The following is a 15,699-nucleotide window of genomic DNA, read 5'->3' as shown; positions in this document are numbered from 1 at the left end:
ACCCTCCTGCAGTACGCAGGGACAACTTTAATTACATCAGGTTGCTCAGAACCCTGTCCAACCTCACTTTCAAAATTTCCAGGGATGGAGTTTCTCTGGCCAACCTGTTCTAGTGCCTCAACACTCTTATTGTCAAAAACGAAATAAAATAAAAAATTCTATCTCTTAGTCTCTTAGCTAGTATAAATCTACCCTCTTAGATCTAAATCCATCCTAGATCTACATTAGTGTAATTGACATTAGAGCCTGCTGCCAGTGGGTCCCCTCAACAGGAGAATGTGCTTTTATGAATTTTGAGTTGGTTGTTTTTGTGTTGTTGGGGTTTTTTTGTTTTGTTTTTGTTTGTTTGTTGTGGTGGTGGTTTTGGTTTGGGTTTTCTGGGGTTTTTTTGTTGGTTTGTGTGGGGGGTTTTTTGGGGGTTGTATTTTTTAGTTGTTTTTTTGGTTGTTTTTATACCACAGATGTATAGCTATTTTTATAATCTTTTTGGAAACACTAGCAATGCTCATTGTAGAGTAGCAGCCTTTTTTGAGGTAATACTGAAATATTGCTCTTCTAAAATGTAGTGCTTGAGGCCACATTGGTAATACGCTGCAGATTTTATTTTATTACTGTGGAAGAAAGCACTGCAGTAAAGTTTAATTCAGTACTAATATAGCTGTTCCTTGAGTGCAATATACAGGCGGAGACCTAAAGACTGAGAAAATCTGCATGCACATTGATAGATGCCTTTGATGTGATTAAGACATTCCCAGTAAATGATTTACCAGATGGAACATCAAAGGAATTTACTGAAATTGTATTTCAAATCTTGAGTTAATCTCTAAAGTGTGTGGGCTACCATCCAGGCTGCAATGTTTTGCATAAGTTAGTTGTCTTGTATTACCTTGTCTAAATGTGGTGATTTTCCCTTCTCTTGTCGGCAAGCAGCACCCAAAATCAGAAGGGTGGTCAAGAAGGAATAGTTCCATGCTTGCCTCCAATTTTGGGGGTTTTTACTATTTCTTCGCAGAAGGCCAGTGTTGTTAGAATCACATGTATGGATGTGACCCTTTTTTGGTCCCTTTTTTCTTGATTGTTGTCCACTATTGTCTATTATCTCTCTCTGTAGTGCCCCATTGCCTTTTTATCTTCTTCTCCCCATCGGGGTAAGGTCCTCAGTGCTAATGCTTAAAAATGCAGGTGAATGCAAGTGAGGTGAGCTTAGCCTGGTGGGATGCTCATCCACATTTAGAAGAGCTGACACCCGCCTACCCACTCCTGCTGATGGTAAGGAGAGCCTTTGTTGTCTTGGGGACAGAAAATGTTGATGGCTTTGAAGGAGCCCATTGATTTACAGCCTAAACTATGTAGTTCTGGTCAATTAGATCTGAAATGCAGCAACCATTTAACCCCAACAATTCTTCTTTCAGGATTTCTCAGTGCTTTCACTATAAATATTTGTTTTGCTGGACTGGGATCCAACTCCTCATCTCTTCAGTTATCCACTCCCAATGATCCTATTTGGATGTGCAGTTCAATCATTCTCTTGGCATTCAGAGAGGATATCAGTAAGTAAATGCGCATTTTACAGTGGAGGATGTACATCAACCATTACAGGCCTAAGCTTCATCCCTTGTGCTTTAAATCTGAAATGTGTGGAATCTATGATTTGTACAAAGCCCAGATTTGTACAGCCATAATGTATGACTCATCTCTGAAATTTTGCCAGGTGCTGGGGAGGCATTATTCAGTTTGTTCGTGTGCATGAAGATCTCTTTCAAGATCTCTTTAAACACTTTGTAATAAGATTTCCAGAAGGATAGAAGTTACTTAAAGGAAACTAGCGTGTACCAGTCTGCTTGGTGCTTCACAGAAGGTGGAATAGTCAGACTATTCGGTGGGATTTCTTTTTCAGTTAGTGATCTCTACCTCCCCTACTATGTCCTGTAGTTATCGCTTCCTGTTTTGACAGTTCCTACAAGCCTGAAAATGATATTTCAAAATTTTGTTTAGCTGGTAATTCCACTTCACTGAAGGTGGCTAGAAAAATGGGGTTTATAAGTTCAGTTTTCTTTCTAAGAGCTACTTTAGCTGTTTATCTTCTGATTTCTTTTCTCAGCCCATTCAAAGCAAATAGCTGAGTCGGTTTCTGTTGTACTTGCAGCCACTTTCCCCTTCATGCTCACTATGCTGATGTGTTTGTGGGGGCCTTCCTCATGTGGTGTGGAACTGGATTCACTGCTGCTGCTTTGGCTGTGTTCAGCAGCCTGTGATCTCCTCTGTTTGTTTACTGGTTTGCTTTGAAAACGTATGTCAGAAATTTTTCTCTCTCTCACATTCAGGTCCATGCTCCCCACCCAGCTTTTCGTTGTGTGACCTAGCCAGTTTATCGGAGATATGAATCCGTACAGAGCTTCTGTTGGGAAAGTTTTACTAAGCTGTATAGGGGTATATAAAGAGAGATGCACAGAACTGCACATCCATTACCATCAGATACAGATGGGATTGTGAGTTTGGCTACCCCCAGTCCTGCTGTAAAAGCTGTGCCCAAAATAGCTACCTCTGTTGAGCTCAGTTAATTTGTATGCTGGAAAGCAATGAGTTTTTCTTGGTATTTAAGCATGAAGCACAAATGCACATTATTTGAACTGCTGAAACTTACCTGTATTTGCTATTTCACAGAATCACAAAATGTTAGGGGTTATAAGGGACCTTGAAAGATCAGTCCAACCTCCCTACCAGAACAGGATCACCTAGAACAGGTCACACAGGAACACATCCAGGTGAGTCCTGAATGTCTTCAGAGAAGGAGATTCCACAACCTCTCTGGGCAGCCTGTTCCAGTGCTCCCTCACCCTCACAGCGAAAAAGTTTTTCCTTAGATTCACATGGAACATGCTTCAACTTGCACCCGTTGCTCCTTGTCCTATCATTGGACATCACTGACAAGCACCTGGCTCCAGCCTCCTGACACTCACACTTCATATCTTTATAAACATGAATGAGGTCACCCCTCAGTCTCCTCTGAGCTAAAGAGACCTAAATCCTTCAGCTTTTCCTCATAAAGGAGATATTCCACTCCATCATCTTTGTGGCTCTGCACTGGACTCTTTCAAGCAGTTCCCTGAGGTCCTTCTTAAACTGAGAGGCCCAGAACTGGATACAGTATTCCAGGTGCAGCCTCATCAAGGCAGAGTAGAGGGGGAGCAGACCTCTGCCCTACTAACCACACCCTTTCTAATACACCCCAGGATGTCATTGGCCTTATTAGCCACAAGGGCACATTGCTGGCTCATGGCCATCCTTCTGTCCACCAGGACCCCCAGGTCCTGTTCCTCTATGCTACTCTCCAACAGGTCAGTTCCCAACCTGTACTGGTCCATGGGGTTATTCTTTCCCAGACACAAGACTCTACACTTGTCCTTGTTGTATTTCATTCAGTTTCTCCCCACCCAACTCTGCAGCCTGTCCAGGTCTCCCTGAATGGCAGCACAGCTTTCCGGTGTGTCAGCCACTCCTCCCAATTTGGTGTCATCAGCGAATTTGCTGACAGAACACTCTGTGCCCTCATCCAGGTCACTGATGAATATATTGCATAGTACTGCTCCCATTACTTACTCCTGAGGGACTCTGCTTGATGCAGGCCTCCAACTAGACTCTGTCCCATTGACAAAAACTTCTTTCTTTCAACCACTTCACAATCCACCTTTCTCTGTTTATTGAGAAGTGAGTAGTAAAATCTGAGGAAAGACCTTAGAAACTTGAAAGAAGTATTTTAGTGACTTTTACAGAAGTGGTGGCTCAGACTGGGATTTGTATTAGCTTTGCATGCAGATATATTCAGGAAACATCAAACGTACAACAAAGTTTATTTTACTGCCACGGGCACTCATACCCACCCAGAAGGAAAGAGACTTTCTGCAGTGCATTCCTAGCGTGCTGCTTGAGGAGCACCTTTAAAGTGAGTGAATAGGAAGGAGGAGAACGTGAATGTGGTATTGGGTTTGTGTGAGTGGTGCTGGTTAGTTGTTGCCTTTTCTCTCTCGAAGGGGTTCCAATCAGATCACTGAAAGTCAGTTTACCGTTTTATGAAATAAAAAGTCTGTGTTTTCAAATTAATTCTGTTGTCACAGCAACAAGAGAGGCAACATGTTCGTTGTCCTGCATTAGCTTTTACTGCCTAGTTTGCAGTCAGCTTCCAGCCTTTCTGCATATCCTCCAAAATCATTAGTGTTCCCACAAGTAACCCCTCGCTAGAGCTGACTCCAGAAGGTTATTTACCTTCCTCTTCTCCACCCATACTGTTGCATGCTCTCTTAGGAAAAAAAAGAGAACAAAGTGTTCTTTTCTGTGTTGAGTTGTGCGGTTTAGCCTGGAAAGAGGTGTTAGATGTGAGATGGCTGCAGACATATTTTCCAAAAGAGAATAACTAGGTGGAGAGGAGTATCAGCAGTAGGTTTAGCTTCCACTCCAGCCATCTTGATTTTTCTTTTAAAAAAATTACTTTGGTTAATTAGGAAGATAAACAAAATACAACAAACATCTTGAGAGAGAGCCAAAGCTAGGGGAAACTTGCTTCCAACCAAGCTATTCTTCACTGTGCTTATTTTGAATAGGAAGAGATACATACCAAACTTCAACGCTTTTTCCTCAGGGAATAAAGTCTTAAGCTCCAAGTTGTAATGTATATGAGAGTGAGCTGGAGACTTTCAACGAAGCTGTCTTGCTCTGTTCCTCACACTGGTGGCGTTTTGAAATCTTCCACAGTGTAGCAACACCTCTGGCAACTGCACTGGGACAAGTTACAGCAGCAGAACAGCGTCAGAACATCCTTGGTGATAGCAAGGGACAAACTTACCACAGCTCTTCCAAATCGGACAGAATGTTTTGTGTGGCGTCAACAAACCAGCCTGGCATAAGACAGCTCTGTGTAGCACATGAGGTCTTGTTCAGGTATTAGTTGTGGGATTAGCTACCAGAATTATGCACTGCAAAAAGACAGAATAGAGGAGAGAGGTGTCCAACAGCTGCTGTTCCTAGAGCTCTTTTGAAACGAGATGCATTCTGCAGCAGAAAGGGGGTCATTTGTTTTTGGAAGAAGATGCCCCACTCAAATAAAGGGACTGAAAGACAGCAAAATCTTTAATGAAAGATTTCTCCCTACAGCAAAGCCTTTTCCTCAGTTGGGACTTATTAAAATATAGACATTTTCTCCAAAGGAAAGAAGAGTACAAAGCATGCCATCAAAGCAGAATTTCAAGCAATTTCGTTCTGAGAGCATTCTTTCTGCACCAGACACCGGATAGCAAAGGAACGTTGCTTTTAAAAGCTCATATCACATGCCTTCCACGTTTGAGGAATTACATGTGAAATAAATCACACTGATTTCCCAACTGCATAAAAGTGACCAAAAAGGTCATAAAAGGACTGAAAATTGCTACCTATAACTAATAAGTTGCTTTGATGTCTAATCCCATGTATTGGGATTTCAAAGTTTTTAATTTACATAAGAAGAGACGTAAAAAGAAAAGTGTTAAACTGTGGTGGCAAATTCATCCCTTTGACATATCCTAGGATGTGTGGAGAGCAGTCCCAAGCCCTGGGGGAAGAGGTTGAGCTGTGCTTGCCCTATTCTGCTGCATCCCTGAGATGTGTGCTTTGGGGCAGAGGGGACTTTGCAGCAATGTCTTTTGTCGAGGTGAGAGCCAGTTGGCTTTAAAGCAAAGGTACTCCCTTTATGGAGTTTCCATTTGGCTTTGAGTAGATATGTCAGCATCACAAAGAAAGCACAAGTGACCATGTTCAGGGGTGGATCATTTTCACCCTTGTTTAAAGTTCCTCATGTGGTAGAAAATAATGTCAGAGTGTATTTATATTTGTTTGCAAATACCAAGTAGGGAATTACTCCCTCGGATGGGAATGTTATGCTGGTGCATCTATACGAAAGATTTATTCTCTAAGGAACACGCTGAGGAAGAGAGAATTGCATTTCTACAGAAGTGAGAAAGTATGGCAGAACTGTTACATCTCTTTTATAGAAAAAAGATCCACTAAAGGCCATGTGATAGCAGCTCACATCAGAGCTGTCAGGAATCTGCCTTTGAAATATAGCCTAATTCAACAAAACATGAAAATAAAGCAGAACAAGCCAACAACCAACACCAAACCAAACAGGTGAAGCCTCCACCCACTACAACTAGGACAGACACCAACTATCCCGTAGGAACACAGAAGACATTTCAGACCTGCATCCTTAATGCCCTGTGAAAGAATATTGATTTTATTGGATGTTTAGGGACAACTTGCTTCTATTCCTTCACAGTCCCTCCTCTTTCCTCTTTTCTGATATTCACAGAAGCAGTTAATTTTCTATTTTGCATGTCATGTAAAGGTCTGGAGGATCAGCTATTGCTGTCCTGGGAGAATGACTGGTAGGCTGGAGGTTCCTGCAGCTGGGCAGGACACTGGATAGGGGAACTAATGGGGCTTTACAAGTGCCTGGAAAGGGGATTACTTAAGTTTTCTGTATGGTGAAGGAGGACACAATCTACAATAAAGGGACAGGCCTAGAAGGAAAATACAGAGCACTTATTTCTTCCTAAGCACTAGTGAGATTAAAGAGCTTGGCTCTCTCTGGTGTTTTAGCTTTCCTGGCAATGTTGCAGTATTAATGTTACAGTCAAGCGACAGCTCAAACTGGGCAAGAAAAGCAACATGTCTGCACAGGCGTTCCAAAGTCCTCTGTCTCTTCTGCAACAGGTTGCACGTGTCAAAGACACTAATTTGTTAGACCCAGAGGGTGAAATTCACCTGAGCACATGTGGCCAGCACGAAAGCAAGTCACTGTTCCTTGTCGCAGCCCTGCTCCTGTCTAAATGGTATTTATTAATGGAGAGATAGGTGCTAGCTTGCTGCAGAAATGGGCCCTTTTTTGCGTCTGGTATTTTGTGACGAATATCTGTGCTAAAACAATGTCTTCTGTAGTGGAAAGGGAGGCATAAATTCATTGTCCTTCAAAGGACAGCTTAATTTTTGCTGTTAATGAGCACTACCCTTGATGGACCTTCTTTAATATTTACCCCTTTGAAGGCACTGAATACGAGCATATGAGCAGCTTCAGGTAACGGTTTTACACACAAGCAGACTCTTTTCAAAAGAAGGCTTTGAAGCCAATGACATAATCTCATTCATGGGGGCTAAAAAGCACAATGAACTAAAGATATACAGGCAGGTAACAAAGAAATAGACAACACCATTTTAACAGGTAACTATCCTTGGAATAATGAAATAAGTAAAAGGTGCAGTCCTTGGGAAATATCATGCTCCTGCCCCTGCCACATCTACAGTGAAAACACAGGAATTTATAATTTCAAAGATAAGTAACAATTGATAATGTAAAAAGATTCCTGAAAGTAGATGTTTTCACATACACAGCTGTCTTTCAAGCAGAAGGTCTTGAAGGCTATGTGACTAGACATTTCTACCTCTATATAAGGCTAGAAACTGGCAGAATGTGTCTTCACCAAAGGAAGAAAAAAAAAAGTATTGTGGCTTGGTGCTTTCTGTGTTCTCTTGAAATTCCTTGCCCCCAGATGGCTGTTAACTGTATATAGTTTCCAGCCAAGGATCCTCCCACAGGGAGCAGGAACAGAGCCCAAACTGATCCCATCCAAATTAGGCTTGCTCCCATCTCCATACTGAGTAATTCCCATGTTAAACTCAGGTGAGCCTTCCTGGCATGCTTCTCTCCAAGGCTTACATGAAAGCTATTGTGCCACTCAGGATTTGTTAGGGCACATTGTCAGCTTCCTCTTCTCCATTGAAACATTTTATCCTGAACTCAGACTATTTGGTTCGATCAATAAATTTAGTTTAGAAATGCCCACAGGTGAAACCATTAGTAACAAGAGAATGATTCATCCCTTAAAAAAAATCTGACCCCTCCAAGATGTAGCCTGGAGAAGCCTGTTTGCTATGGATGGCTTTCTAGCCAGCTACCAAGATGAGTCCAGTAAATTGCAGTTGGCGTCAACACAAACCAATATGGTGCCAATTATGTATGAAATTTATCACCTCTAAAATGGTCAAAGATGTAGTTGTTCCTCACCAACTTAGCAATGCCACATAGCAAGATAATTTAGAAGGAATATCTAAAAAATTTGTGTGTCTGGAGTGGTGATGAGAAAAACCTGTTCAGATCAGGAATGTGTGTGCTGCCTGCGATAAAGCTGCCAACAAAGTTCTGGGTGCTTCAGTGCCTGTTGGTGCCAATCACCCATTTAAATCACTTCAGCAGGAGCACGTCCTTGTCTGTGTAGCAGGCAGATGTAACAACACACGTGTGTGAAAGAACATGCCCCTCACCAGAAGTGTGAGGAGAGATATATGTTTGAAGAGGGACTTTGAGTGACACAAAGGGCAGCTTAGGAGCAACAACCCACTCATACCTTTCAAAGCTCCCTTCTGGGCTGGTATTTTAAAGATGGAAGTTGATACAGGCCTGAAAGAGACTATGATAGAGAAGGGGTGTTTAAGAAAAAAAAAATAAGACTCTGGTGTGAGTGTGCACAGTATGAAATAAATGAAGTAAAAACAGTCTTCATGTTAGGTAGTTGGTTTTGCTCACATTTTCCCTCACAAAATCTAATGCTTATATATGTAAGTAGGATGGGCAGTGTTGCAGACATTCCAGCTGGGCAGAATGTCAGGAAAGACATTCTTGAAAAGGGAAAGAATAAGATCAGAGAACAAGTCCTAGAGAGGAGCAGCTGAGGAGACTGGGGATGTTTAGTCTGAAGAAAAGGAGGCTGAGGGGAGACCTCATCACTCTCTACAGCAGCCTGAAGGGAGATTGTCATGAGGTGGGTGTTGGTCTCTTTTTCCAATTAATTAATGACAGAACAAGAGGGAATGCCCTCAAACTGCACCAGGGAAAGTTTAGACTGGACAACAGAAAAATGTTTTCACTGAAAGGGTTGTCAGGCATTGAAACAGGATGTTTTTTTTAAATCATCCCTAGATGTGTTTAAAAGCCATGTAGGTGTGGTGCTTTGGGAAATGATTTAGTGGTGGACTTGGTAGAGTAAGGTTAATGGTTGGACTTGATGATCTTGAAGGTCTTTTCCAACCTAAATGATTCTATGATTCTGAGAGAAAGCAGATACTGATACTTGAATGTGTCCAGAGAAGGGCAACGAGGCTGGTGAGAGGCCTTGAACACAAGCCCTATGAGGAGAGGCTGAAGGAGCTGGGATTGTTTAGCCTGGAGGAGGCTCAGGGGTGACCTCATTGCTGTCTACAACTACCTGAAGGGAGGTTGTAGCCAGGAGGGGGTTGGTCTCTTCTCCCAGGCAACCAGCACCAGAACAAGAGGACACAGTCTCAAGCTGCCCCAGGGGAGGTTTAGGTTTGAGGTGAGGAGAAAGTTCTTCGTGGAGAGAGTTGTTAGATGTTGGAATGGGCTGCCCAGGGAGGTGCTCAAGAGGGGATTGGACGTGGCACTTGGTGATATGGTTTAGTGGTCATGAGGTCTTGGGTGACAGGTTGGACTTTGATGATCCTTGAGGTCTTTTCCAACCTTGTTGTTTCTGTGATTGCTTAGGGCTGGGTGATAGGTTGGACTGGATGATCTTGGAGGTCTCTTCCAACCTGGTTGGTTCTATGATTCTATGATTTTAACTTGGTTAAAACTCCCTATTCCAGGCCTTAATGCACAAATGCTGTTTGCACAAATTATTTGGGAATTATCTTAAAAAAGGTGATCCTCTCTGGATTCTGTCCTGGTGGTGGTTCCACACCAGCCTTGGACAACTTCCACTCTGGGTCTGTCTTAGCTATTTAGAGAACCTGTTATGACAAATTTACTTGCTCTTTGTTGGGTTTTCTTTAGAGAGCCTGATTACATTTTGGTGACACTGTACAAACAGACAGTTAGAATCAAGCACTAGAAATATCTTCCTAGAATTCAATTTGTTTTTAAAAATAAACAAATAAATATATGCATGTAAGTCATCTATGCATCCAGGCAGAACTAGTTCTTTTTATTCTTTCAGATTAAATTCTCTGTAAAAACATGAGGTGCTATCTATTGTTACCGTAATTTATAATTTTAAATGCTAACAGTGGCATGGAGTGTTGTCTCAGCTCATTTAACAGGCCATGAAATGGTTAGAAGGATGATAGAAATCTCTGACAAACCAACCTCAAGTAAATCGTTACTCATCTTTGCTACTCAACCCCTTTTTCATAGTGGTGAGTAAAAATGGGTCATCTTATTAAGCAAAAAATACTATCACCATTATCAAGGAATGTTTCTATCTCACATTGAGAAGAACATAGATGTAACCCAATGTCATCTCCCCCCCATGGTTTGACTTCAAGGGAAAAAAAATACCTGGACTTGCTTCCTACAGTGAAACTGGGGTGAACTTGAAGAAGGTATTCTGCCCATCTCTTCAGCTACGGGGCCTTTTCAGGGTATAGTGTCCTTAGAAGCAAGTTTCTCTTCTTAGATCTTTCTGCCTTAGGAAAAAGATATTTTAGTTCCTGTCTGACAGATGAAGGTGCAATTTTGATCCAACACTGGAGTGATTCAGCAAAAAAATCACCACCTAGCTAAAAGGTGTAGTCTCTGACATTGGACTTATTACCAGGAACAGCTTTACATCCCTAAGAACAGCCCCAGTATTTGCTGTGCTGTGGCAAATGCATTTTGTTTTGTTGTATTAGGGCTCTTTCAAGATTCATAGAATCCTAGAATGACATAGGTTGGAAAAGACCATAGAGATCACCTACTCCAACATCCCCTATCCTATGGGCAGGGACACCTTTCAACTACTTGGCTGCTCAAGGCCTCATCCAACCTGGCCTTGAACACTCCCAGGGAGGAGGCATCCACCACTTCCCTTGGCAGCCTATACCAGTCTCACCACCTTTGTACTGAAGAACAACTTCTTGAGATCCAGTCTATACCTACTCTCCCTCAGCTTAAAACCATTCTCTCTTGTCCTATTGCTAGACACCATTATGAAAAATCCCTCTGCAGCCTTTCTGTAGGATCCCTTCAGGTATTTGAAAGCAGCTCTAAGGTGCCCTCGGAGTCTTGTCTTCTCTAGGCTGAACAACCCCAGCTCCCTCAGCCCGTCCTCATAGCAGAAGTATTCCAGCCTTTGGATCATCTTTGTGGCCCTCCTTTGGACTTGCTCCAACAGCTCTGTGTCCTTCTTATGATAGGGGCAACAGAACTGGATGCAGTATTTGAGGTGGGGTCTCACAAGAGCAGAGTAGTGGGCTTCAAACCAATGCCCCTAATTTCCCAAACAGAAACAGAATAACATGTGACTGATCTACCTCAGTTAATCACACTTCATAACTTGATTTGCACATGAGCAACTTCAAAACATGAAACTGTTCAAAGTCATGTAGTGTTTAATTTTTAAGGTTTTCAAGTTTGATCTTAGAAATTGTTTTCCAAATTCAGATGGGGATGGATTTTGTAGCTTAGTATTTCTGTAATATATTTAGAGTGTATTTATCTCATGCATGGTGATTTAAAGAGGCTACAGTAATTTAATCTGGAGACATTTCAAGAGAGGGTTGACATCAGGACTACTGAGAGGAGCCAATTTCTAGACTTTTATCTGGAAAAATGAAAAACAATTCCTTTTGTTTTTTCAGCCTTTTACAATTTCTTTTTAGAAATCCTACAGGACTATAAAATAACTAACAAAAAGCACCTGGTATCAATGTTGTATTAATGCCATTGCACAGAGAGGTGGCCCCAGTACCATTTGGAGCACTAGAACAGTTCAAAGAAGACTGCAGAATATTAAAAATCTTTGAGCAGATGAGCAAACTTTAAGGGTAAAATTAATCTGAGAACACTTAAAATGATAAGAGTTTATTGTAAGGTATTCTGGTCTCTGTGTCTAATTATCACAGAAAGGAAAGGATGATCCATCCTAGCTATTTTAGGCACCTTCATGTTTTAGGATAATGCCTTCAGTGACTGACTCCATAACTACCTTAGAGAAGGTACCTGCTTCACACTGCTCAGTTAGGTAAGATGGAACCCACATGCTTTTCTCTTGCTGTTGCTTTCATCTTGATATGGTTAGGCTTCAGCTTACTGTTGTTGGCCAGATGATTAATTTTCACCTAATCCAATCAAAACTGATGCAGAAGTGCATGACAGTAAGGTATTTAATTTGTTTTGCAGGACTGCATATTGACCTTCTGCTCAGCTAAGTGAATAGAAAGACTTCAACTGACCTCAGCAGTTTGAAATGATGAGCTACCAAGAATAATAATTTTGTCTTTTAACTTAACCTTGGATTCAGTAGGAGGTCAGGTAAACACTCTGGATTCTATAGTTTTTGCCCTTTTAACCAACCTATAATGATCTCATGTCATGGTAATCAACGTCAGTGTGATCAGTTTGATTTTCGGTTTAAAATGAAATAAGTAGAAGTCAGTTATAAAAAAGTCTTGCAAATTCTTTTTCATACAGCCAGTACAAACCTTTGTATATTTCCATTTCGGATAAATCTGAATAGGAATTGAATAGATTTCTACTGGCATGCTCTGATGATATTCAAGGAGTAGGTGTAGCAAGCTGTGGGAACTAAGAAATTAAAAAAATATTGCAGTGCTGTCAAGAGTAGGTGTAGACATTTTGTACCTGCTAAACCAAAATGATGGGCCTAGCATTTAAAATAATATGCTGATGTAACTCTCAGCAGAAGAATGATTTAGACAGACAATGAGCTTTCCTCTACTATCCAGTCTTCCTAATACTACAAGGAAGCCAAATGCTTTGCAATGCAAATACAGTGGCAAATAAAAGGATGATGTGAAGGTATGATTCATCTGAAAAAAACCGTTTCACTTAAGAAACTGAAGGTTGGATATAGATCCCCTGTGGAGTTCACCCTACTGTATTCTGGCTCCTCTGCACTCGTGCAGCAGTGACTCTGCAGGATTTTTCTTGTTTTGTGGGTTGTGCCTTGGATTTCTTTGCTCTTCAGTGGAGCCTTGTCTTGAGAAGAAAACACAGTTACAGTGCTTTTTTTTTTTAATTGTAGCTGTGTGCTGGGATTACTCTTAAATTACAGAGCAGAATAGTTGCTATTTGAATCCTAAATCTCTGGAAAACATAGATAGCATAACGCCTTCTTCAAGTTAGTATGCATGCTGCAACGCAGGACAGCATAGTTTCAATGAGGCTCGGAGCATGGAGAGAACATCTCATCTCATACAGCACCTGCAGAAATGCTGTTTAAAGCCTCAGTCTCATATTCCCTTAAGAGAAAGGACTAGAAGTTCAGTGAAATGTTTAATTTTTAAATTAAGCATCTGATAGATCAACTGAATTATGAAGCTTGACTTTATAAAGGAAAAAATTAATGTCTCTGGGAGGTGCATAGAAAGGGAACCAAAGCAGGAGCAGGTGCAAGAGCATGAAAAGCCAGCCTTTGCAGTAACATGTTTCTAATGCACTGGAAAATCGGGCATTTGAACTAGCTCAAGAGCAGATATAAACTGAGTTTGAGAAGATACTCTTCATGTTAATTAGGGCTGAGTCTACACATTTAACTCCCACTGATTTCTTTAAGGGTTCCAATTCAAGTCAATGTCAGTAGGAACGTGTAAGGGCTGAAGGCATGGGCTCTTTATGTTATTAGTAGTCACATTCTGGGACTTATTAAGACTAGGATTTGCTGAACAGACTGTACTGCAAACCCATGCTAATTAGCATCTAAAATTCTTGGAAAGCTGCCACAGATTCCTGGGAACTGTCTACACCACAAGCAAAAATGGCTTTAGAGATGCTGAGTGCCTGAAATAGGTCAGGGCATAACCTGTCCTTTTGCAGTGATTTTTATCACACCCATGTAGCCACCCTGGCTTCTGACAAACCCTTTTTGGTGCTCACCTGAGACAGCTGTTCTTGGTAGTGCCACAGGGGATGCTTCTGGAAAACCTGAAACAGTGAACTTGTTCTAGAGTGCTGAACTGCTTAGGATGATGCTAGGTGGGAACTATTTCAGTGTGTCTTTGTGACCCATTGTATTTGTTTTCTGTGGTAGCACACTATCTTGTGAGCTGGTGATTGAATTTTAGCATGGCAGAATGACAGTGATTCTTTCCTTATTTGTTTATGTCTATGGTTAGGCTGCCATTTCCAGCCATGTCCAGCCATCTCCATCTAAGAGCTTCAGCCATTGATATTTGTTGGGCCTGGATCTCCTCGTCACTTACTGTGGTCATTGATTCAATGATAATGCAGTTCAGTTGAGACTTCCACTTGTTTGGTTGCAGTTCCAGGAATGTTCCTGTTTCTATTTTTCTCTGTAGCCTAGAAAAGTACTTAGAGATTTTTGAAGCTCAAGTCCCATCCCCAGCTGATTCAGGAGTGGCCAGACCACACCTTATTGTAAAGCAAAAGGGCACTTTGATTTGGCATCTTGTGTTCTCTCGTCTTTTGGTGGATCTCTCTTGATATGTCTGAAATCCTGAACTCTCTAGCAGAGACAGGAAGGCAAGGCTTTCGCTGGGATGCATGAAGCAGTAAGATTACATGGAATTTTTCCTTTCAATCTCTGTCAAACCTACTCTTAGATATCTCATTTGTCCATATGCAGCTTGTAAGGATTGCACCTTGACTCCCTGATAGGATTTCTCCACTGGATGTTGTGCAGAAAGACTTTTTTTGAGAAAAGTGGTAGTAACTACAGAATGGAAGGCAATGTCTAAGTCTGAGAAGAAACTGAGAAGAGTCTATAAACATACAATGTAGGGTGAGGCTTGCAAGTTGTGGTATGTGTCCTGCCAATGGTACGCAGAAGCTTTCAGGATGGTATTGAAGGTATTTCATGAGTATCTAAATGCTTCAGGAACATGGCCTAAGATGGAGGCAGGAACTGCTGAACAACTCCCACTGCTATCTCTGCCTTGAGGTGAGACTTGATACTTTGGATGGAAGCAGGGCTCTGCTTTCCACCAAGGAAAGTACCACTTTGGGGCATAAGTTCATGATTTTTCTTGAAGGCAAATCCCCTGCATTTGTATATGTCAGGAGCCAAGCACCTATGTGAAATCCTGATGAAACAACAAGGCTTTTCTGATTTTCCCTTCTAACTGCATTTTCTTATATTTTAAATAAGCATATGTTAGCCAGGAGACTTCTGTCTTTTATAGAAAGCTGTTAGCAACACTGTGTATCTCACTCTTTCCAGCACATTTTACTTCTTGCAAATGTTGATAAGCATGTGCAAAGTAATGAGGCTCTGTGCTTGTGACCATCACCCGCAGAGAAGGAATTCAGAGAGAAAACCCAGGAAACTGGGGATAAGGGATGGATGGGAGGCACTATTTTGGCTCATTTGTTGGATCTGATGAGGACAACCAGAGCTGCAAAACCATCAGCAGCAGAGAGATGGGTTGAGTTCTTCTCAAGTCGATCCAAAGAATAATTAGTGTACTTTCATTTTAATACATAATAGCTTATTTTTCACAATACATACTACTAGCACAGCTATTGCATAGTAGTTTATTTTTCACAATAGCTGGCACAGGTATTGAAGTGCCATCGTGTTAAAGATGTAGAAGCAAACAAACCACTGAAATCCCAGGACATTGTTAAAGATGGATGGTGCACTTCTGAGCAGCAGTGTGCACTGCACAGCCCTTGGAAGAGGGCTCTGGGCCTCTGTTCCA

This window comes from Indicator indicator, chromosome 7 (genome assembly GCF_027791375.1).
Source record: "Indicator indicator isolate 239-I01 chromosome 7, UM_Iind_1.1, whole genome shotgun sequence".
NCBI classification, from domain to species: domain Eukaryota; kingdom Metazoa; phylum Chordata; class Aves; order Piciformes; family Indicatoridae; genus Indicator; species Indicator indicator.
The sequence above is the reverse complement of the archived record's forward strand: the minus strand, read 5'-3'. Positions refer to the sequence as shown.